Genomic DNA, 25,275 nt, shown 5'->3' on the forward strand with positions numbered 1-25,275 from the left:
GCTTGATTACTCATTACAACATGGGCTGCCTCACGAGCCAAGTTACTCTTTTTTATTCTTGCTCTCAGGGTAATTGCGTCGCGCTTGCAAAAGGAAGAAAGTAAGAAATGGTGAGAATTCGCCGCAATCCCATTTTTTTCTTCGTCCGTTCTCACTGGCGCTGGTGTGTGACCCCTTCTAATTTGGCCGATGTGTGTGCGTAGGGAAGGGAAAGCTGCGACGTCATTCAGGTAAGCTTAATTCCTCGCTTTTCCACGTTACCCATCGTTGATCGAAAAAAAAAATATTCGTCACCTGTGTAACAGTTAGTGCATCGAGCGGTCGCCTTTACTGGGTACGTATGTGCTGCATTTTGAGGTTCAATAACATCGTAAATTTAAAAATCAACGCGCCTGACGCACAGCCACCGCTTAAGGGGTTAGCGTAGTTGCGCCATTTGGGGGTAGTCGGACGCGCGTGGAAATATTCGATGCGTGGTTTTGCTTTGCTTTGTTTTTTGTTCTTCTTCTTTTTGCATTTCATCTTCATCGAGAAATTCTCTTCTCCGCTGAAACTCGAATCAGGAACAAAACAGGGTATTTTGTGCATTTACTCTTTGCACTCTCAGGAGTTCTTCATCAGCCTTTTCCCATTTTTTATTTATTTTTCTTCCTATTTTAATACCCTGACCGTAACCTTACCCCGCAGCCTTTTTCGACACGAGGCGTAGCCAACCGATTTTTTTTTTCAGTCTTTCCCTTTTTATTTTCTTTGTCGCTTCATTGCTGTTCAGCCGTGTCGTAGGTATTTGATCTGGAGGTGCTTATCGCGGACCTCCAGAACCGCTCGTGCGGAATAACCTTTCTATGTGACTTTCCTGGTCCAATTACACCCGAAGCGTAACCTCAGTATGGTGCACCAGCCACTTATACCTTCCAAGAACACCTGGGGGCAACCGTTGACCACAATCCGATTGTGCCCGCAGCGGACATGGCCCTTATTCTCTTTAGCCGAAGTTCATCGTTTTCTTTAAACAAAACGAAGCTATCGTTTTCAACGGCACCTTTTTCTGAAAGACAGCGACATTGGTCAGCGTCGGGGAAGCTGTATCGCGTCAGATTTGTACCGCAGTAGATTTATGCGTTGGTGAAGTTGGTATGAATTAGATTTATGTAAGCAACATTAAGAACAAGAACAACATTGTTGAAAAAAGAAAGAACATGTACCCATACTGCCTAGCGACTAAGCGGGGATTTCTCCCATCAGATAATAAAAAGTAAGGAGCAAGAAGCAGTGATGCGTGAAGGCACCCAATTGTTTTTAGAAAAGGCAAATCTATTGGATTTATTGCGGTACAGAACAGTTTTATCAGCTCGAAGTGAAAAGGAGTAAAAACAAAGAAGAAGCAATTATCCTTGAAGGTAACTCGAGGGTCTCTGTACGGCCACTGGCTTTGGGACCCTTGTCTGTGGTATTTTTACTTATTTACTTTTCTTACGCACTTCTTCTTCTTCTTCTTCTTCTTCTTCTTCTTCTTCTTCTTCTTCTTCTTCTTCTTCTTCTTCTTCTTCTTTTCCTCCCCTCCTCCTCCTCCTCCTCCTCCTCCTCCTCCTCCTCCTCCTCCTCCTCCTCCTCCTCCTTCTTCTTCTTCTTCTTCTTCTTCTTCTTCTTCTTCTTCTTCTTCTTCTTCTTCTTCTTCTTGTTTTTCTTTCTTTTTTCTTTTTCTTTTCCTTTCTCTTTTCCTTTTTCTTTTTCTTTTTTCTTCTTCTTCTTCTTCTGCTTCTTCTGAAAAAAAAAACGCTGCGCAACCACGACGAATATATGACTGCGACGGAATTTTTGAGTAGACACATTGCATACGAGGAGATGGTTAACATTCTCCGTATTTTGTTATTATTTCTTGCCCTGCTTTACCCGAAATTCCTCCTATTCTCTTAAAAGCATTGCTATTGGAGGGTAAGTGACTGTCGCTGCAAAGTTACGCGGGGCAAGATTAAGAGCTGCGCAGCCAAATTACCGCTATTGATCTATGCTCTTGGCGCTACAACTGCTGCTGCTCAGAAGTTATTTTTATATCATCGCGTTGCTACAAGGCCTAAAGCAAGTCACGTAATTATATCGGATATTAGTGAGCAGAACGAGCGAATCCTGCGTGCCAACATGTGGAGAAAGAGGTGGTTAAACAGCAGTGAGCGCTGTGTTTTCTTTTTTTCTTTTTTTAATACACTCAACTAAACTAAAATTTTGAAAGGAATGCGCGGGTGATTGATTACAACAGCGTGCATCCGTCGGCAGGGGGTCGGTAACCACTTATCTTTAGTCCAGGACGAGGGAGTGGAAGTGGAGGTTACGAGGACACAGGGGCAGCTATTTTGGGGTCGGGACTCGGGTGTAGGGAACCTACACTCTAAGAAAAAAGGGTAGAAAAAGGGAGGAAATCGAGGGTTTTCTCCCCCGGACCAGCGAGCTTCTCCCTTTAGCTAATTACACGTAGCGCCCTCTGTACGGCCTCTACGAAACACCGAAACGGGAGAGGAAATATTCTCCCCTGTCGTCTGCAATCTGCTGTCGGCGCCGACTCCGAAAACGAAATCGTTCATCGTTGCACTGTGGCTTTCGCCGATCGGGCGCATACGACGTCTATGAGCAACACCTCCCCTGCAGTGTGCTGCTTGTTTGTTTTCTCGCTGTCTTTCTTTTTTATTATTACCATGTGCCCGCCACGCTAACGCACGGCTCGCCAGCCGTGTGTTTGAAGCACATTCTGTGGGCACCGCTGCATGCTTGCTGTGGGCGACTCGCCTGCGCCCTGTTCAACGTTACCACTGCATTTGAGGACGTTTTATACTGACGCCCAAGGGTAAAAGAAGTCAGCGATGATAGCAAACTGCCCCTTACCGCAGCATATTGACGCCTCAGTTACCAACAACAGAAGGCCCCCATTCAGTAACATCTTGGCTGAATGGTTGCCAGACCAGCTGTGCGCTTTATACGCTAAAAGAGCGAAGGCGAGGCAATGAGTGTCATTACCCAAACATACGTGCCGTACTGTTTCGTGAAACTTTTTTTCTTCTTTGAGATATTTTACTGCTTCTTACAAAACGACAAATCAATAAAAGTTTGCACTTGCACGGGTTACATTTGATGAAATAACAAAACCCACCTAAGGCTTACGCACTGCCGTGGGTTATCGAGACAAGCAACAAGCTCATTGTTCCTACCTGCATTCTCGGTGATCAGGGTTATAAATACTTTGTGGCCGTTTCAATGTTTAGTTGTGGCTTGTGATCATGCGGACATGTCAAAAGTGTACTATATGTGGTGGTGTATACGTGCATTATGCTTGCGATGTTGTGCGTTGCGTGTATTGTGCGTTGGCAGTGCCTTTAATAAAGTGTATGTCGCTGTGTTGTGCTACGTTTCTTCCCAATATGTGCCCGCCACATGCGGCCTCCGTGATGTTGGCTATAATAATATACGTTATCCATAAAGGAAACCAAGGAGACGCCTTGATGTAAGTGCCCACTGATGGTGAGGTGATGCTTAGTAGCTGCCCCTCCCCACCCCTACTTTTTTTTTGCGTCATCTATCGGTCATTTTAAAACGTTTACGTCCACCGCCGTCCGTCCGTCCGCACCACATACCCACTTAGGGCGATTGGCCAAGAAGAGTTCCTAATTTCTTTAGCACATACCCACTTAGGGCGATTGGCCAAGAAGAATTCTTTCGCATCACCCGTGCATTCCCACTTCCCCATCGACGACTGCTGCTTCGCCAGGAGCGGAAGTCGGGGCGAGTACTGCGGCGTCTACCTCGTCGGTCATGTCTACGCGAACCTCGTGTCGCACGCCGTGTCCACCTCGCCGGTCAGGGACGAGTCGCCGTACAGTGCCGTCTACACCGACGCGTACTCGGGCGACGGAATCGTGGTCGTCACCCTCTACCTCGCGCCAAACATCTCGCGCGACGACGTCGTCGAATACGTGGACGCGGCGATGGAGAGTGTGGCCCGGCGCGTAAAGCCCTCGGACCCGGTCGTGGTGTGTGTGTGATCTCCTCGAACATACACTTTAATTCACCAAGATTTCCAGAGAACGACTAACGTGGTGTGTGAATCCCCACTTGATCACGCGGGGGTGTTAAATGCAACTAACGGGCGAATGCCAACACAGTTCAACCTAACTCCCCCTCATAGCATCACCCGTGCATTCGCACTTCCCCATGCTCCCCTTCGGGGAAATGCGGGTGTTTTTTTTAGTGTTGTCTGCATTGCCTTTTCGCTGAGATTTACGATTGCAGACGATCCGCGTTTTGGTGCATCGGTTGTAGCAAGGTAGGGCGACTAACAACAACTGGTTGTTCTCAAACGGTCGGATTGGATTCTTGTGATCTCGTGTGTGGTGAACGGCGGGGTTACGAGCCTTTCGGTAATAAAGGCGGCATTTTGAAAGCAATCGGTATGACTTCTACTGTGTTTACGGCGGCGCGTTCGCTCTGAACGCGTAGGCGGGGCGCGCAGCGAGACGGATGCAAGAAGTCGCGCATGTACGATTGGCGTCATGGCTTTCTAACCGCAGTTCTCGTGCGCGGTAGGTAATGTTTTGGGAATTTTAGCACATTTAAGCGCACACAACCACAGTAACTTACCTATTTGTACTTCCTCGATCCTCAAACCGATCAGCTCGCTAGGCCTTTCTCGCATAACAAGCCTTGCTCGGGTAGCGCCGCCAGGGGAGGAACGCTCCTCCATTAGCTCACGAAAGGGGGAAATCTTCCTCCACTCCTAGGGGTAGAAACGCGCTCCTCCCTCTTAAAGGGAGAATATTTCTACCTCTTAGGAAGCAATATATGATACATTCCTGTTTCACCCTGAAGGGAGAAGCTACCACACCCTTTTTTCTTAGAGTGTACATGTGCGTGCCTAGGCGCCTCCGAGGCGCGCACATGTAGACTCCCTAGTCGGGTGACCTGGGGGATGTAAGAAACGCGCGTTAAAGGGGAAGCTGCGAAACAACCCGAAATGGTGGTCGCCATCTTCACCGTTGCTGCTGCTGTTTTAGGTCATACATAACAGTAGGCTAAGCTGTATGTTGTTTTAAATTTGAGGGAACATGTTGCTACCGAAAAAAAAATCGGTTCCTGAATTATTCGCGTGTGTGACGTAATGATCGCAGGTTTTCATTGGAACATAAACGCTGTATAAGCGAAAGTAACTCAGACAGAAACAGTAGATGGACAGTTTACCTACACACATTTATAATGTGTCCATTCTCAATGATCAGGATGGAATTAAAATAGATATCAACCTAAATGAATCCTTCCTTTTAATACTAGTAGTATACTAAGATCAATGTTTCATACGTTCGAATAGAAAGTTCAAATTCAAAACGTCAGCATGCTAAAAATATGTATTAAAACGTTCCGAAACGACCATTTAGACGGCTTTTGCTTGCAAGTGCCCAACATTGCATTCCTGTGCGCGGCGATCTAACCTAACCGAAGCACTAACTGTGCGTCTAATCTTCCCCACACGTGCTGCTGCCTCGCTGCAAACAGAGGTGACGGACTACTCGCGCACTATACCCGACACGTACACCCTTCGTCAAATATTTGTGTGCCAATCCTAAGCCTTCTCGACAACAAAGAATTCAAGGAATCGGCTTTACCTTTGAATGTGACAAAAATGTTTTAAGGCAGAAAAAAAGAAAGGTATTTTCTCTAGCTTTCCTGCATAAAAAGTTTCAGCTCACCCGGGATGAAAGCTTGTACATTGAATTATTTGCAGCCTGCGCGCTTCCGGCTTGGCCCATAAAATTTTGACAAAGACTGTCCATTCAAACGCCTGCATAAAACACACAGAAATGCCATTCACACTGGCTTGCCCTGTGTCTTGTAACACGCTTTCCTTTTTTTAGCTCGTCGACCTATTCAGTCCTTGCCACCTTTCCGTCTCGTCGTAGAGCTGTGCGTACGGGGCAGCCGGCAGATGCCACAAAACAAAATTGTCTCCAGGGAATGTCAAAGAGCGTGCCGGTTGGGGGCTGTCAATTTATTCGTGTCCTGTCACGTCCCTTCTACCATAGCTCACGGGAGCATGTTCGTACTGCTTTCTTTACGCCTGTTGCATATCCCATACAGTCTCTTTCCACTCAAGTGTTTCGCTCCTTAACATTTTTTTTTGCCTTTCCGCTTACTTTAAGCATTATTCGGATGAAATGAAAGTTACACGAGCTTATAATTTCTTCTCTCGTGATGTGAGTGCATGGCCTTTTTTTAGTCAGAGTATGGCTTTTTACAGTTGTGTTTAACTAGCCCATGGTGTAGCTGACTGCCCTGGCGCGTACAGTCACCTCTCTGTCCTTTATCTCCATTGCTTCGGGATGGATGGACGCACTCTATTATTTTTGCTTCCTTCTGGCCGCAGCCCGGGGTGGATGAAAATTCTGAAGAGACACCGGCGACGGCTTACGTTTAGGAATCCAAAAGCATTGTAGTTCCACGGATGTTGTTTTTTCGAGTAATATTAATGCGTGCATTAAAGGTGTGTTAGCGCAACTGACGCGCCAGGAGCAGCACACTACGTGCCTGGTGGTGTGATGGCATATTTCCCCACGCAACGATGGCCGCGCTGCCCTTCACAAGACGTCTTCCTCACGCTGCTGCAGTGGCATCATGCTCCCCCACTGCGCACAGGCGCGCTCACTTTCACGTTGAGGGGCGCGTGCCTGATTACGTATTTTATTACCACCTTCGGAGAGCAACAACCGAGACTCCGCCTTTTCTTGTAATAAGGTATACAAGGCACTCCTCTTCACAAAAAATCAAAACCCCTTCCTTAAGAGAAAGATGGTTACAACGCGAAGCCTTTCTGCCAGGCAACCTGAGTGAAAATCAAAATCCAAAATCCAAACTGCTTCGACCGTGTCGGAAACGTGCAATCAAATAGACGTCGGCTTCATAACGCGAGCGGTCCAGGATCGATTCTACCACGGGAAACGTTTCCTTTTTTCTCTTTTTTTTTTTTTTTTTTGAGGCGCTTGATGTGCCTTTCTGAAAACCGATCATCATAATGTGTTCTCCTATTGTGTAAAGTTGGCTTGCCTGCAGTGCGTTCTCGCTTACCGTCGCCGTTTATGAGGCAAAAAAAAAAAAAAACTTCGCTTCAAAATATTTCAGCTCACCCTTTGGCTGGCTCAATCTTTCATAGGCGCACGTCCCTCGCCTTTCAGCCTCCGGCCATCTGGCTTTGTCGCAAGGTTACTACGCGTGCCGTGAAGCATGCTTCACAGGCGTCTATTTAAACGAAAGCTATATGAAGCTGGGGTCGCGAAGACCGCATAGAAAGCGAGCGAAGGTGAGTTATCGCTGCTGCGCGATAACAGCATTGGCATATGGCCTGCTGAAACAAAATGTATGCTCATGCAGGAAAAAATAAGGTGGGTTAGTTGGTTACTAACTGAGGAATGAACTGAGATTTAATTAGGCTCCAACCAATACAAAGGCAAAAAGGCAACTGAGGAATTCATCGTACTAGCGAACATTAACACAGGGACAAAGCTAAATAGGAGGCTAAACATACTCTAGGTGTACTAGCGTACGTTTCGTCTCCTCTTTAACTTCGTCCCTGTGTTAATGTTCGCTAGTACAATAAATTCCTTAGATTACCATCACGGGATTGATCTTGTATCCTGTTTTGTATCTACTTAAAGTGGATCTACTCAAAGCTTCTTAATTTGTTTTTAAAACAAAGTTTTTGTGTAAGCTACACTAAAAGTGAAGGATATTTGAGCTGATGTTTTTGTTAAAACAAATAATAATTGTTTGTAAACGTTCACGCCTAGTATAATAGCAGACTGCCCAAGACAGCATTTCGCTAGGGCGGGTTTTATAGCCCATTTCTTCCTTATTTGGTAAGTTCCTGGTGCCTATTTTTTATTTGTCGCCCTTTATTTTTATTTAAGAGATCAAAATACCATTGTTAGAGAGGGAAGCGTTTTTAGTATTTAAAAAGCAAGTCGGTACCAATTTCCACAGATTACTTTTTTTTTTCACTTTCGTCACAAAGAAACATTTGTCGAATGGAATCACGCGACATAGCCCGACGGAATTATCCGTTGCTCGGAGCGACGTGCTTCATCATCCCGGATCACTGTTCTCTTTTCCAGTTAACAAGCTTTCTGTCGTTTAGGAATCGGCTTTCTGAGAACAATAAAAAGAACGTGACTCGGGCGTCTGATCAGGTTACTATTATGTTCCGTTGCGGATCCCTTAAAAGGAAGAAAGAAGGCAGAAGTCACTCGCAATAGCTGCGCTCAGCCCGTTATTTCCGGCTTTCGTTTCGCAAGGGCTAGATCTCAGTTTCTCAAGTAGCAACCTTTGTACAGATGATTGGAGTTGTTTTGTTGCAGTAGTGATAACAACTGGGTATTACTATAGGCGGGTCCCGGAGAGACTGTATCGAAGCCTTGCTCGTATTTTATAAAGGTAACACTAGCGAAACATAAATTTTGATCCTTATGCTGGACCTTGAACCTTATGTTCTTATGATAGATAAAGCAGCGTCTAATGCTGCTTAGCTCTCTTTTTTTATTTTTGTACACTAAAAATCGTGCCTAACGGGCGTCTGCAAATGATCGCTGACCGGCAGGATTACCACTAACGCCACTGTAGAAACGTAAGTGGAGATGGAAAAGCTTCAGTTGCCGGTTATCCTGGCTAAAACGGCGACGGCTGGCTCTACCGCTACATTGTCCAAAAGTATATTAAGTGCGAATGCACTTCTTAAGCGACCCTGAATCACGCGTACACCGCCGTCCGTCCATCCGCACCACATACCCACTTAGGGCGATTGGCCAAGAAGAGTTCCTTCGCTACCCATTCGGCATATCTTTGTGATACTAACCACTTCCTACGGGAAATTAACAACATAAAAATCCCTGATGGCGCCTTCCTTGTAACTATAGATGTAACTTCTCTGTACACAAATATACCTCACCGAGATGGGATTGAAGCCCTGGTTGAATCCTATAGCATACATCGGGATCACGAGGCTCCAAGCCCACAAGTCATTGAAACTTTGACCAGGCTAGTGTGGAATTGAATAGCTTTTAATTCCACAATCAGTATTATCTTAAGCGACCCTGAATCACGCGTCCACCGCCGTCCGTCCGTCCGCACCACATACCCACTTAGGGCGATTGGCCAAGAAGAGTTTTTAAGTGCGAAAGCGACCCCACCACATACCCACCTAGGGCGATTGGCCAAGAAGAGTTCCTTCGCATCACCCGTGCATTCGCACTTCCCCATGCTCCCCTTCGGGGAAATGCGGGTGAATTTTTTATCTCTCTCTCTCTCTCTCTCTCTCTCTCTCTCTCTCTCTCTCTCTCTCTCTCTCTCTCTCTCTCTCTCTCGCTCGCTCGCTCGCTCGCTCGCTCTCTCTCGCTCTCTCTCTCTCTCGCTCTCGTGAGCTCGGCAGGTAGATCAAAATGTGCCTCTTATGCAATAATTTGTTTTGCCGTATCGAGGCACACAAAATCACCGCCCAATTTTTACTGAAATTGCCTTTGTATGATGGGCTTCTCCTGAGTAACGGCCTCAATGCGGCAAAGTGTCATTTGCAGGCAAACTGAAGCAGGCATTGCTCAACGCACTTTCGCACCGGCGGCATACAAGTCAACTAAACACGTAAAAAGAGCGCGTTTATTAACGTGACCCTACAGTTGGATGGGAGCTTTACGAAAACAAGTAGAGCATGTGCCGTGATTACCATACCCGCGCTAGAATAAATTTCTACCCACGATTCCTGTGTGTTTCGTAGCGTAAGCTACACTGGCCTAGGTTGAGCAGTTTCGCGTGTGCCGTGAAGGGCCACTCCGCGCAAGCGCGACGGGCATTGGATTGGATTCGATTGGCTTGGCTTGGCTTGGCTTGGCTTGGCTTGGCTTGACTTGACTTGACTTGGCTTGGATTGGATTGCATTGGATTGAATTGGATTGGATTAAAGTGGATTGTGTTGGATTGTGTTGCGTCATAGCCGCGGCAGACGCACTGGTGCAGCCGAGGTCCCAGGTGTGCGCCTTAATCCGCCTCTTTCATTGCGGTGTGCTGCCACCTAGCGTGCCTAGCGGAAGTTGAAGCCGTAGGGTTTGCTGGCGTTTCCTCCGGCTGCGTTCTCGTTGTATGCACGGCAATCCCACATTACGGCGAGGAGCAGCCGAAGTTTTTCTTCTGTGTTGGTGTTATAACGCCTTAAGATGACAGCCCCTGGTCATCACATAATACCAGGCGGCTTCTTATCACTGAATGAGGGCTGGCAAAGAAATCTCGGACAGATCCGTGTGCCCGGTGTGCCGGCCGAGTAGCAGAGCGAGCAGTACTTGGAGTCGCCTGGCATGAAGTGCGATCGCCAGCTCAACAAAGGCCGGCAGTTCGCAAAATGCCTTTAAGCGCTGGACACATGTACGATTGGTACACGCGATTCGCATGCGACTGATCGTTACGACTGTCGCCACGACTAGTCGTACGCGTGAATTTGAGACGGCCCGATGCGCGCATGAGATGCGTCGTCGGCGTCGCTCCGCCCACTGTTTTTGCTCCATGGTCAACTACGATGATCGCTGAGCCGAATTTGTAGATTCTGCGCTTTTGTTCGCAAGAAATGGATAAAGCAAGCAATCGTGAAGCGTTTTCTGCCTTCGGAAACAGTCCGCGCACACGCCGGCCGCGCCTGCCAGCTCGACGCACTCAGCGGCTCGAACCGGCGCAGACCACGGTAGCAACCGCGCTTGTCGCTGCTCTGTCAATCTGATCGCTAAAAAGTTCCACATGCGAGAAAGTAGGTGTTAGTGTGGGGAAAAATTGTGCTAGGGATTGTTGTCAGGGCTTATTTTAAAAGCGGCGATCAGATATATCTGCCGCGATGCAAGCGTATACGCTGACCGGTCGCCGCGGCGCGCGTTGCGCCGAGCGGCCCAGAGATGGCGATACCTGCGCGGAAGCATCGAAACAGGCTACGCAGATGTCTCGTTCACCGATCTCTCAAACGGCAGTTATAACTTAAATAGAGTTCCACATGCGAGAAAGGGGATGATAGTGTAGTGAAAAGTTGTGTTGCGGATTGTTATTCGCAGTTGCACAGATAGCAGCGATCAAATATCCGCCAGGATGCTAAGCCTAATGTTCCCAACACCCGAGCCGACGCGAGCGACGCAAGCCGCCGTAGCCGATCGCGTGCGGCCGACGGGAAGCGATACAAGCCGACACCGTTCCCTTTTCGGCACTCCGAGTTACAGCGGAACGCAGCACAAGTTGTGGGCATTGTTCCGCGCACAACGAGCACACACAAATACAACCACGACCCCTTCCCGCTTGTGTGGGAGCTGTGGGGAATGTCGTCTGCTGCCCCTACTGGACTGCTTAGGGACTTGGCCGCTAGGGGATTGCGCATGCGCAGTGGGGTTGTGAAAGAGGCGGATTGTGCAGTAGCCAAGTCTGACGCTGAGTCGGAGCCGCTTGATAGCAGTTTCACGTGGCTCGTGAAGAGGCGTGCTGAGCATGCGCGAGGAGCAGTTATTGGACAGGACTGGACTTTCAGTTATTAACCAAAACAATGCTCAATCGCAAATTACAAACAAACGTGTTTTGCTTCGTGCACCCCTTGGACTACGACCCAGACAAACCTCACGTGGAGGCTCGGCACCGCAGCTTTGCTGGCCATCCCTCTTCACGGGGTGGAAGGGCTCTGAATTTTTTAAAGACGATAACCTTTCTTGGGCTACCTAAACGCAGAAATTTTGGTCTGTCTGTCTGTCTGTGACTCGATTCAGCCACACGGCCAAAGTGAAACTGAATCTGCGCAATAGTCTTATATTGATTGATGATTGTAGGGTTTAACGCGCCGACGCAATGCACTGAAGGATCTTTAACGTGCGCCGAAATCTCGTACACACGGGTGTTTTTGCTTCTCGCCTCCATCAGAAAAGCGGCCGCCGCGGCCTGGAATCGAACTCACGTCCTCGTGCTCAGCAGCGCAGCATCTCAGCCACTGAGCCACCGCAGTGGGTAATAGTTTTATATGCCCACAGCCAAACCTAAACGCCGAAGTCCGGTGACAATCATCATACTCGTCAACATTGTTGAACAAGAAAAAAACATAATGCAAATGTCAGGCAGAAAATCAATTCATAAGTGTTATTTCCAATGTTTCTTTACTAAAAAATTCATCGATGCTTGTTTTTTGCGATATCAGGTGAACTGCTACATCAACTGCAGAAAATCGTCGCCTGCTGCTGCCCGCACCACTATAGCTCCTATCGGAATTTTAAGAAATGAGACGGCAACAGTAACGAAAGATTCCACTAGATAGGTTCCATGTACCACTTGGAATGCACGTGGAGCAGGGCAACGTAGTTCTGTAAACATTGTAGTAGGGTGCCTCGAATGACGCGCGTCTCCGCCGTACGGCAGCGCTGGCATCGAGGCGCCCGGCCTGGAGGAGTAGAACGCGGAAGATTTAAATTGACTTGAGCAAACCTCTAGCGTTTTATCTTGGGAGGGACGAGACGGGAAAGAAATGGCATGAGAGGTGAGCGAGAAAGAGAAGGGGGGCCTTTACTTGGTAGGGGCACCAGTTGACTATCGTCCTTCGTCGGCATTTGCAACAAAAAGAGCAGATACGGGGCCCCTTTTTTTTTTGTTTCATTTGGTCCCTTCATCTCGCTCCAGTAGAGAGAACTTCATTATTTTATTTTTTTTGCCAACGGGACGCGTTTCCAGGAATGTTATGTTTGTACAGGACAGGACCTTCAGAAAATTGAGCTCATAATAACTTGTCGCAGTGAAAAAAAAATAGCTGCTGTTCAATAACAGCACTAAACGGTTACATCAGCCGGAATGGTAAGCGAACGAAGCAGTTTATTGCGGTCATTGAGGGCATAAAAGACGATTTAATAACTAACTGACCGCTCCATATAACCAATTTCTCTAACTGTCCAAGTTGCGGAGTTCCTTTAATGGTGTATGTTACAGACCGGCAGGCCTATTAACTTTTCTCTTCTTGCTAGGAAAAGGCATCCCTCAAAAAGACTGCTTCTTGCTTTATCAGCATATCAGCGACTTGATGTATTTTAGAAATATTTTGACCGAAGTACCAATTTGAAGTGTCCGCGTTTGTATGTATATTTCCTAACATAAAGCATTTGCACGTATTATTTTACCGTCCATAGTAAAGGTACCACGAAGCCTTTCAGTCATTTGATATATAATACTTGGTTTTTGCAACAGTTATTGCATAAAAGAAACACTGCAAAAGATGCTCGCTATGGCCTAAACCACCTACGCAAATTAACATCCCCTGCCACTGTGTCCTGTCTATCCGCTTCAATAGGACTTCTCCCATCTACGCGAGAGAAACGTTTTCGGTACTTTTATCTTCTGTTTTGGCACAGGGGTTCGCGTCATGTCATTGTCACCAAGGACCTTTGCCCGAACTTGCTGGACATCCAGAAGTGATAGTGAAAAGGCGTTTCGTTCGAGTTTGCACAGTCGTGTGTACACGGTAGTGCCCGATGCACTGAAAAAAATTAATTCGCCTCGGGTATTGACGTGTGGGAACTGAGACGCTGTGTTTGCCTCCCTTCCGCAAAAGTGTTCCGATGAAAGAAGATTGTGAACCCGAGCTCATTTGCTGTCTTGAGCATATTTAATCAGGTGGGCATGCGTCCATCACAAATGAAAATGAAACCGAGAAAAAGAAAGTAGTCTAATTTCAATACTAAACGGCTAATCAAGCTTAATGTAATGAGCCGACGAAGTAAATTTCGGCGCCTTATTAACTTTTTCTTCTTTATTTTTCTTTTGTTTGTGCGTGTATGGCTGGGTGGGCGCTTTCTTTTTAAATAAAAAGGGGCTGGTAACTGAAATGAAAAGAAAAACTTGTTTTTCACAGAGTGCGGCGTGATCGCAAGAATGGTCTGCCGAAGGCAGTTTCCGTGTATTAAGCTTTTTCTCTGTCTTTTATTTATTATTTATTTTTTATCGGATTGGACTGCTTCTTACTGACCTTAAAGGCCACATCGGCTGTTTTTTTTTTCTTTCAGATCGATGGCCGAGTTCGTTCGGCTTAGCCGACGTATGCGTTTCTTGTGTTGTTTAGCTGTGCACCTTGCAGAAAATTCTCCGAGGATGACGTGCAGATGAGGGAACAGCAATGGGCTGAATGTTTAAGCTGTGAAACATGTAGAAAAGACCTTTCCTAATTCTTTCATTTTTTCTCTGCTCCTTTCTCTCGGCATTAGCGCTGAATTTTCACAAAGAAGCTTTCGCTACGTTTTTCACACAAATAGTAGAGCAGATGAAAATAAGGATACCTGCTGTCCAGGGCACCACCGATGATGGTGATGATGCTTAGCGCCGTCCCCTTTGTAACGGGGTGGCGCAGCACAGCGACCTTAGTCGTAACGCCACTTCACAATGACCTCACCATTAAAAAAAATCCTGTATGGTATTTTTGTGCTAGTCTGACTTCTTAGTCCGGATGTTTTCCCAGCTTCTTCTCTGCCCTTTTCCCACCAACATTCCAACCTTCTTTTACTAACCTTTGCTGCTGTCCGATTCACTTCTCCATTAACCTTAAAGGGACAGACAACCGATTTTTTTCGCGTATATGTTCTCTAGCTCATATGAAAGCCAGCGTTTCATATAGCCCGGTAACCACAAGTAATTTTTAAACAAACTGGCGGAAATAATTTTAATTTGGCAGCAAACTTCCTGAAATCGGAAGGGTGGCGGTTCGTAGTGTCGAAACTTGACACTACAATATGTGTCCCTGTCACATGACCTGCAAACCTAGCAGCTACTGTAACTGCTGAAACGTTTATTTACGTGTTGAAAACCTTTTAACACAAGTATTTGTACAAGCTTAAATAGTATATGTATTTTTAAACATTACTTTGAAAATTCTAAAGACACACCGCCCGCCGCCGCTGGGTTGCTCTCAGTGTGGCTAACTGAGCCACCATGCCCAGAATCAACGGCAGCGTTCAGCAAACAGACCCAGCGAAGGAGCTTTGACGATTCTGTCTGAGTCAGGGGCGTTTGTTCTACCAAAATATTTTATTTCAGTCTCCAAATACGCCAACGGCAGGTAAAAAAAAAAAAACGTCGCGCCCGGGGAGAATCGAACTTCCCGCCTCCAGAACGTGAAGCCAGATTCTACCTATCGTCTATCCCAACAGATGGCGCATTCGTGCAAAATAGACCCTTGCATTAAAAAAACACATAAAGGAACAGGAAAGCCAGCGATTCAAACTTTTTTTAGCTGGGAACAAGTTTTTAAATATCGTTTTTTATTTCGCATACAGACAAAAGTATGTTGCCGAGCTACTCTATGTCATGGTTGCCAGCATTAGTTTTGGGAGGGACACATACGGCTCGTACATCAAAAAATTCGATTTAAAAAGTTCTAGGGCGTTATCAGCAAAACCGTTTCTCGTCAAGGTGCTTTAAGTAATGCCCTTTCATTTGGGGTAGAGAATATATACTCGACAAAAATCGGTTGTCTGTCCCTTTAAAGCCCAAGGCTTCCGGAAGCTGGATGTCTCCCTCACCGAAGACTGGACGTATACCTTTGCACTCCGTTACATTATGTCGCATGGTTTCTGGCTCCCTGCCGCAACCTGCGCACACTTCTTCCTGTATCTGCTCGCGGATAACCGTTTTTATCCGCAAGTAGCCCGCCCAGGCTTCAAAAAGCAATGTACTCCCTTTGGTATTATCGAAGAACTTTTCCCTCGTGATCTCCCGCTTTCCGTTTCTGTAGATATATCTAAGGACTTCTTTGCGTGCATCACTTTTTCGCAGGTCGTTGCCTCTGGTTGCCTTCATGTTTTACTGCCTTGCTCATTTCCCCTGCGCTTCCAGGTTTCATATACCTTGTTCTAAGGAAAGTGTTAGCGCAGCACAAGACGGGGGACAAATAAGACAAAGAATACACACAGTGCGCTAACACTTCGTTATGTACCAACTCGCCCAAACCCCTACTCTTCTGAACTTTGTCCTAAGCCTTCTGGTTCTTTTAAATGCGAATGCATTTCTTAGTCGGGGGTTGTCGTGCTCCGTCGGCGTGCGCCCGCAGGTGTTATCTCTCCGCGCTCCTCCTCGTCCCTAGCAACAGCTGTGGCGCGCCTAGCAACCGGAGCAGGTGGTAGCTCGGGCGGGAGTAGCGGAGGGCAAGGGGAGAGGAGGAGCGCGCTCGGGCGTGTGAGGGCGCTCGCATCGCGGAGCTCGGGCGGAGTAGCGGAGAGTGAGTGGAGAGGAGCAGCGCGCTCGGGCGTGTGACTCGCACCGCACTCATCGGTGCACCCAATGCATTCGCATTTCCGCACGATCCCCTTCGGGGAGGTGGGGGGATTTTTTCTCCATTGTGTGTCCACGCTTTTTATGTAAAGATACCGTAACACTCTGGCCGCCCGTTTCTGGCCATTCTGTGCACGCCACCTCGCGTACACAGCGCCGTCTGGTAGCTGGCCGATAAGCTAGCTTGAGCGTTTGCTCCGCGGTGTATGTGCGCAAGCTGCTGCCCGATGAAGTTTTGGGCTTGACGTGTCCTACTTTCATTGCCGTGATGTGCTTCGAATTCAAGAGTTGTTGTTCGTGTCAAACTGAAATGGTTTTGCTGGAAGTGGCCGCGTGTTTGGCCGCCGTGAAGCTGAAATTTGTCTCGGAAAACCATTGTCCAGCCTGGTTATAGCTACTTTCAACATTGGCCATTAATCCGACATATCTCCAAACACTTCCCCACAACACCTTTGCGTGTGCTAACGGTTCTCCCTTTCAACGCGGCCTCGTTCTTTCCCCCGAGTGCCAACTTGGCTCTCAACACTGCAAAAATCGCGAAAGCAGGCTTTGCCGAGCGACGTTCGTGGTACGGAAAACTTTCTGTTACTTTGCTAGAGTTACGTAATTGTGACAGTGTGTCGTGTTCCAAGCGACGACCAAACAGCGAGAAGACCGTATTCATTGTGCGATAAATGTGCACCGAGTGTCAACAACGTGTCGGCGTCGTTCTCCTATCGTCCGAATTCGCTCGCACGTCCGATGAAAGCAGAAATTCCCCAATGTGCGGTGGCACCTTTCCATCACTGCGCCCCAGCGTCAGTGGCGCGTTCGCCTGATGCGTGGAAAGCTTCCGGGATGCGGCTATCGGAGGCCGGGGAGCCTTCTCGGGAATTCCGAGAGAAAATTGGGCGCGAAATTGAACCTGCCGAATTCACCTTTGCCCGCCGAGGGACGGGCTCGCGAAAGGTCACGGCGAGATTTGTTTACTCAAACGCTCCCCCAGCTCCCGTCCCGTGAGGGAGGCGGGCATCGCTTGAAATGCGAAAAGCTTGGTGCGCGGGCTTCTCTCTTTTGTTGTTCTTATTTCCCCCTCCCCAGCGTCGTCGTTAGAATATCAGGTACCGTAAAGACTGGAAATACGCGCGCAGACGTTCGTGAAGGGAAACCTACCCGTCGTTCCGATATAGTGGCAGCAAAATGAAGACAGATACGGCGCAACATTCGCAAACACCGTTCGCCCAGTTCCCCTCTATGTCCCTCCGCCCGTGACGCATACTTTCTCATGACCTGGAAGCTTTTGCGCCTACGTCAATGGAAGTGTCCGCGCAGTAAACACCATTCAGACAGACTGCGGATATAACACGCGTGCACTACGGAACGAACGCCCGTCGCGTGCCGGCCTACTCTTCCTGTTTCCGGCTAGTACTTTCTACTGGAGAAAATCGTCGCACGCCGGCCGGACAACGGATCTACGAGCTTTATACCTTTCGCGTGCACTAGTACTTTGGGTTGAACTTCGGCAATTTGGCGGTTTCCTGTGTGCGGTGTCCGCTGCCAGCGTTTGACGACCACAAATGTGAGCTCTGAAGGATTGCTTGGTCTGCTCAGTGTTCTTTGGTATAACCTTGAACTTTTATCTTCACAACAGGTTATCGCATTAATAAAATTAGCATATTCACGTAATTAAGCTTCAAGCTATTTTTATACTCTGAACTGTTCTTGTGATTAAACTATAGCTCGACAAAGTCAGGTTTAAGAGCTTTAGTGCGTAACCTACTTCTTTTAAGGTATCACTTTATCCTCTTAAAAGGCTCTCGAACGCGACTTCAGAATTTGAATCCGTGGTGTGTTTTGTTTTTTGTAAACATAATGCAATACTGTTAAATCAAAGAATGTCATATTGCAAAGGGAAATTTGGACATCCACCTGAAAAGCAGGCACGGCTGCGAAAGAAAGCTACGCAGCTTTCTCAGGAACTTCGTTGACGGAAAATTCGTCCTGGTCCGGGATTCGAACCCACGACCACTGCCGTCTCAAGGCACTCGCTCTACCAATCTATGACATATTATTTGACAATTTCTTGCCTGCAACCGTATTACTATTGGTCACCTCATAATTTGGTCGCACTGTTTACTCGGTTCCAGCTATGTTTCATTAAAATAATCTTGTTTCAATATTCAGTGGTTTCAGACAATTTTTTGCTTGCGATATGTAGTGTATTCTCCGTAAAGTGTGACAGGGTTGGTGACTAGAAGCAGCGAACAGTCTTAAAACGAAGCAGACAGTTCATTTCAACTTGTCGCGTGCAGTGACCTTCTCACCATTATTATTTTGTCTTATATGCCGGCAAGCACCTTTTTCCTACCACGGGAGCTGGCGCCCTGCTTGAACGGTCAAGACAGCATTCGTTCTCAGAATCCTGACTCAAATGGCTCCTACATCGTCCGTCCGGGGGTCCGTGCATTCAGGGTGATTTTGCACGCATATTCTGTGGAAGCTAGGCGAGCTTCAGCACCCCGACGCTTAAAAGCAGCGTAACTCAATATTCAATAATTCAACTCAATAACTCAATAATTAGCGAAATAAACTCAACTCCAACTTCAACTTCAACTTCTCCCCACGGAAGGATGTCACGTCCTCAGCAAGGAACCGACATGACAAGGAATGAAAAATGAAACTAGCTTCGCGGGAAAGCTGAGAGCAGGACATTACATTACGCGATGGAAGCGGCTGATGCTACATTTGCTATGATTGAAGGACTAGTTCTCACCAGTACCATCCGTTTGAAGATTCAAGGAAGCGCAAAACAGTTTTCGTTCTCTTTCGCTTCTTTCTTCCTTTTGCGTGCGTGGGAAAACGGAAAAGGTAAATTCGGAGCGGACGGCATTGACGCTTGTAACAAGGCCGGCGCATACTGAGACATCAAGTTCGTTGGCGGGTCATGTTGTGACAAGGTTCGCGTTAGTCTGTTTAGAGTCCGGGAGACAGACTAGGGAACGAAGCTGGAGAAAATGTGTTGATTGCTGCAAACTTCTTCATTGGAACGCTTCAAATAAACATTGTGTCTATTTTGCAAGGATTGCTATTTCGCTTTTGAATATCGCGCCTAAATCGAGTATTATGACTATGTTGATGTTTGGATTTTAATGGTGCAAGGCCGAGTATTATGACTAGCGTGTTCCGTTTTGCACTTTAGGCGAAATATTTGTTCCATGCCTGAAACAAACAAACAAATAAAGAAAGGATGAAAGAAATAAATCGTCTGCAGAAATTTTTACGGCTGTTGTGGGACCGAATATCGCAAGTTTGAAAACTGGCTTCATTAGGGCGATTCCGGCGTTAATAGTTGCAATTAACCACATGCAGCTCTCGTTCCCAATTAACGGTAATCTACTAACGGGCTACTGAAATTAAGGGCTTTGGCGAAAAACATTTGCGATTGTGTTGTGTTTTTTTTCTTCTGTTACTTTTCTCTCCCATGGCGAAAATAGTTTCACGAACTTTTTTTCCTGGCGTGCTCATAAATGTCAACTCGCGTGTCGTTTCTACTTTTTTTTTGTTTTTCGTTTCTTCTCACAACGTTCAAAAAACGGATGTTAGTTTTACCCTATACTAAAGGGTTGTAGCTGACAATGGGAAACAGGTTAGCAAGGGCAATGTGATGTGGACAGCGTTAGTACCACAGCCTAAAAACAAAAATAATAATAGCAATCAATCAATCAATCAATCAATCAATCAATCAATCAATCAATCAATCAATCAATTATTTGCGTGCTCAGAACCAACCGGGGGGGGGGGGGGCTTTGTGCTGGCGCAAGGAAACAAAAAGAAAAATACACGAGACATAATGTACGTATTTCTCAGAGAAAAAGATACAAGCAGAATAGTAGTGGTTACACACGATAAAAACTACGCATTTTTATATAAAGCTCACACAAACACACAAACTTACGAACACCCGCAAACATAAACACGCGCAAACACACACAGAAGCGCCCACGCATGCACACCCGCTGCGCAACTACGCGAAAATACCCATACAAATATAATATTATCACGTCATGCCAGTCGTGCCAGAGACAATAAAAAAGTGAACAAAGGAAAGAAACGAATAAAAGGGCGGCATTAGTCATATTTCACGTTGAAGTGAAAGCATGGAAGTCAGTCATAGATCATGAAAACCGGGATAAAAAGGTGGACAGTTATGCCAAGACAAACTCACAGACATGTTTGCGTAACAGGGTCGGGCTATCATTAAATACATCCAGGAAATCAGAGAGCACCGATTGCACGTGCGTTGTAAACGAAACACGGGTATGAGCCGCACAGACATTTGGGATTGTAAAAGGTATCATGTTTCCTGGTCAACTTTTGTGTCACATGGAGAGGAACGTGTTGTAGCAGCTCACCACAAGACACTGTACGGCGATTAATTTTCAAGAGGATGAGGAGATCAGCCTTATTCCGCCTGGAGGTTAAGCATGATAGCGTCAATGGGAAAGATGATCCACGGTTATAATTACTACTAGCGCGGAAACAATGGTTGAAGGTAGATTTGAACTTTTTTTGGACCCTTTCAATAAGCACGCGGTTTGTTTTGCACGTGATATTTTAGACTACAAATGCATACTCAAGCTGAGGACGACATATAGTTGTGTAGAGCTTGATAAGAGAATTCGGCTCCTCGAACCCCTTCGATATGCGCCACACAGCCAAGTGATCGAATAGCTCTCCGAGTTATTACCCGGATGTGCGGGGAGAAGCTCAGCGTACTGTCGAAAGTGACGTCTCGGTCATTAACCTCCAGCACGCGTGGTAGTAATTCACCGTTGATGTTATAGGAAAACAAGATGTTGTGTACGTCATTACCTTAGTTTTAGGTGTGTTGATGCGGAGTTTGTTGTGTGAGCACCAATGCGAAAAGGACGAGGTTGCTCTCTGGAGAACGGAACAGCTGGCACTCTTCGAAACACATTTAAATATTTTGACATCATCGGTGTATAAAGGGAAATTACAGTTATTAAATACTGGGGAAACATCACTTATAAAGATTGAGAAGAGAAGTGGCCCGAGAACTTAGCCCTGAGAGACACCACTGAAGGGTTCATAGGAACCAGAAAATTGCCCATTCACACATACGAAACATGACTTACCACATAAATGATTGAATGTAAGGGATATGAGGGACGGGTGTATATCAAGTTGAGAGTTTTTTTTTTTTTCAATAAGAGTTCGTGGCAAACTATACATCAAGGGCCTTGCTCAAATAAAAGTAGACGACATCAAGTTGGCTTCTCCCCTGCACAGCTTCCGAAGCATGCCGCATAAAGTTCACGAGGTTGGTTGTGGTCGATCGCCTCGCGAATAAGCCATGCTGCTCAGGTATTAATATGGTTTTTATACCAAACGTCAGTAGTAAATGCAAAGTGGACTCAAAAGGCTTAGAAGCAGCACATATAATAGATACCGGCAGGTAGGTCGTGGGGTCCAGTTTTGACCCTGACTGAAATACGGGAACCAGCCTCGCGGTTTTCCAACGAGCGGGGAACTTCCCGGTCTCAAGTTTGAAATATACACGTCAAGACCTAAACAAGGATACCACCAAATGCTCTCAGTACTGCATAAGGAATGCCGTCAGGGCCGCACCAAAATGGCGATTTTATTCATTTTAGAGTTTCGGACGAGACTTTGGAGAATCAACATTTCTGAGCATTTATCGTAACCCAGAGACAGTGAGGGAGCAAGCTGCACTATTTTTGCCATATGCGGAACGGTATCCTTGCGCAAAGGCATTAGCAACGTCCGATATGCTCTCACCCCGTTAATTCAGGGGGTTGATATTTCCACTTGAAACTTCAGCTTCAACGAAAAAAGACAGGACGTAAGGAGAAAACACGGACGCAATGGATATATCCAGATGAATTTTTAGAGGTTTGGGAACGTATACGTGGCCGCGGAAAGCTTTGGCATTGAGTGTTGCATCAGCCTCAACCGCGGCGATATAACTGAACCTATCGCGCCTAACCAGATATTTACAAAGAGATCCAAGTTGACGAAACTCATTGGGCCACCTTTCTTGCCCCGTTTTCCTAGCTTGCTTGTGTGCTCGATTTTTCCTCCTTAAAGTTCGTTTCAGTTCAGCAGAAAACCAATGCGGAAAATTGCCTTTCTTTTCAATTTTGTAAGTACAAATCTACTCAAGCCATCTAAAACTACTCTTAATGATGATAATAACAATAAAAGAAAACTATAATTGTGCCTTATGTGCATACACTCCGTAACAAGAACGTTTTACAACCGAGGCACGAATGCGCATTTTGATAATCTCAAGGCGCAAGAAATTGTCTGAGAGACTGAGTTAAGATGTGGCCATAACACCTATCGACCGACGAATCAAATATCCAATAAAGATCGATGACTCGTTGATCCACGGAAACTTTACGACGACGGTCTACTCCAGTATTTACAATTCATTTACAAGTATCATATTTAAAACTGAAAGGCATAACCTAGCAGATGAGAGTTTGAGCACAGCACGCATCAAGGGATATCTCTCTCTCTCTCTCTCTCTCTCTCTCTCTCTCTCTCTCTCTCTCTCTCTCTCTCTCTCTCTCTCTCTCTCTCTCCTGCACCTCGGTTTTACAACCAGAACCTCACCTTCAGAGGGGGCGTAACACCAGAGAGTAAGAAGGGATCTTCAATTAGTCCACATCTGGCCGTTCATTGACCACAAAAACACAACCAATCGTAACTGCATTTCTTTTTTATTTGGGCTTTGACGAGATATCTGTATCTGTCATGGTGCATTTGTCCCAGACCCTTAGCAAGCTGCTTCTATTTTTCTAAACACGGAAAAGTTAGCCATAGCGCTGTAAAGCACCGTGATTGCCGATGAAGTGGCCAACGCTAGCCTTGCCCTAAATGGGTTAAACTTGTGCAGCTGTGAAGAAGACTTGTTGTGAAATTATAGAATGTAAAACGTAGCTCTGGTAAGCTAAATATTTAGCCCCATCTTCATCATAACAACAATAAGACGAAGAACAGCCTTTAAACGCGTTCAGTATAGGGCCTCGTACGTACGCGTAGCTTACCGCTGACCTTTCACCTATAGCCGCGCCTCTCTCAACATCCTCCCTTAGTGGGCGACCTTCACCCCCTCACGGGCCGATCGTTTACAGGACGTGTCCCCTCCGGCCAAACAAGATCCAAGCCGTCTCTTGCCGCCTTTCCCGTTCGTGCGTTCCTTCCCCGAGTCGGCGCAGTCTCCTGCGCGTCCGCTTGGCAACCACCCTGTGCACAGCCTTCTCTCTGTTCGGCAGAAATCTCTGCTGTACCGCAAAATCCTAATTCACCCACCCTTGGAACACCCGCCTTTCCCCGCCTGCTTTCCTGATTAAGAATTGTCTGTCCCATTTTGACATGAAAGTCGTCTGCATACATGAGCCAAATTCGCCTCCGCACGAAACCCTGGCCCAAGGACCTGCGATGTCGCCGAGGCGGAAACAGTATATACGCTATACGCTAGGCATTCCTATCGTTCCTTTCCTGTTACAAGGTTGGTGCGGGGTCTCCGAGGGCCATTTATCAAGGCAGCCCGCTTGCAGCCTTAGCAACAGGACCATTGCGCTACGGTCCGTCATTTCGGAGCGCCACGTTACACGGAGCGTGACACGGAGCGCACATGTCACGCTCAGAGATCGAAAGGTGTTAGTGACAGCGTGCGGCTTCTGTAAAGGCGGGTGATTTGGAAAAAACAAAAATGGCGTGCCTCAGCCGTCTGAATTTTGTTTTGGTGCTGACGATCTGCAGTTTACGACGAGAGCACAAAACGTGAGCGCCAAGATTCATGGCGGCGTAATGGTTCGCATGAAAAGCGGCTAGACCGTTGCGAACGTACGCAGCCATCCCGAGAGCTCTTCGCTCCGATAGTAAAGAACGCTGGTAGCGGCAGATAGCGCGGAAGTTTCGCGAAGGTTGGTCGCCACATCTGAGCATTCGCTCCAAACATCCATACCCTCCGAACTCCAAACATCAGTGTGCCGCTTCGGGCCAGATCGGTGCAGTACTGTGCGCAGGATGGAGCAGGTAGTACCTAGAGCGTCCTCAAACCCGCCTGCGAGTACCAAGATAGTGTGCTGTGCAAATTTCTGAAAGATGGTGTCTGCGATAGTGTCCACGAAAAGATGGGTCAGCGCGGGTTTATAAGTGCGTTCGTTTGTGCAGACTACAATGTTTGGCGAGTGTCGCTACCGTAGGTTCAACGGATGCCTCCGTGTTCACATTGTTCGAGCGCACTCTGGCCTCAACTTGTTGCTTTTAGCATATACCTAAAGCCAGACGAGTCAAATGATGTCCAACACTAGCATATCGGGCTCGCGCCATAGCTTGGAAGTGTCACTTGTTATTTCTGTCTGGAGCGAGCGGCGTTTGCACTTCTTATATTGTTTTCTAAGCATCAGCACGATATGCCTGAGGTTGCGTCAGTGTGCTTCTTCAAGACGAAACTCCTACGTGCAATCGAAACGCATCTCCTGTCCCTTAGCTGTGATGCGCCCGCATATTTGCTCTTCGGATTACATTGTTTACATCGCCAGTCGCTGTTGCACGGAACAGCTGCGAACAGGCCGGCAAATGGAGTCAGTGTAAATGATAAACAAAAGCTGCCTCCGGGAACAAGCACCCTTGCCACGCTTCGTGGGCGTTCCGTCCCTCCACTTTGTACATTTTTTTTTTTTTTTTTGCTGTTGAAGGCGCGGCGCACGCCGACAGGCACAAAAACAGCGTCGATAGCCCCGAGGTAGGAATGTCGTTCCGTATGCAAGCCAACGTTCTCAAAAGAGGGGGATACCTGATTTGTATGCGAGTGGTCGTTCCTCGACGTGGTGCCTACTCCGCAGTTGCGTCTCGCTCCCGCTTAACGTTAACCGCAGCACTGGCACATTGCAGCTGCGTGAAAGCGAC

At 46.9% G+C, this 25,275-nt stretch overlaps 1 protein-coding gene across 2 annotated transcripts in view; it reads left to right on the plus strand.

Annotated features, from left to right (window-relative positions):
- Window positions 1-25,275, plus strand: part of LOC144153913 (uncharacterized) — a 444,120-nt gene that overhangs the window by 215,335 nt on the left and 203,510 nt on the right. The gene's annotated exons all lie outside the window — the stretch shown is intronic.

Source organism: Haemaphysalis longicornis, unplaced genomic scaffold (genome assembly GCF_048455015.1).
Source record: "Haemaphysalis longicornis isolate Haplotype H1 unplaced genomic scaffold, Haemaphysalis longicornis Haplotype H1 scaffold_9, whole genome shotgun sequence".
Taxonomy (NCBI): Eukaryota; Metazoa; Arthropoda; class Arachnida; order Ixodida; family Ixodidae; genus Haemaphysalis; species Haemaphysalis longicornis.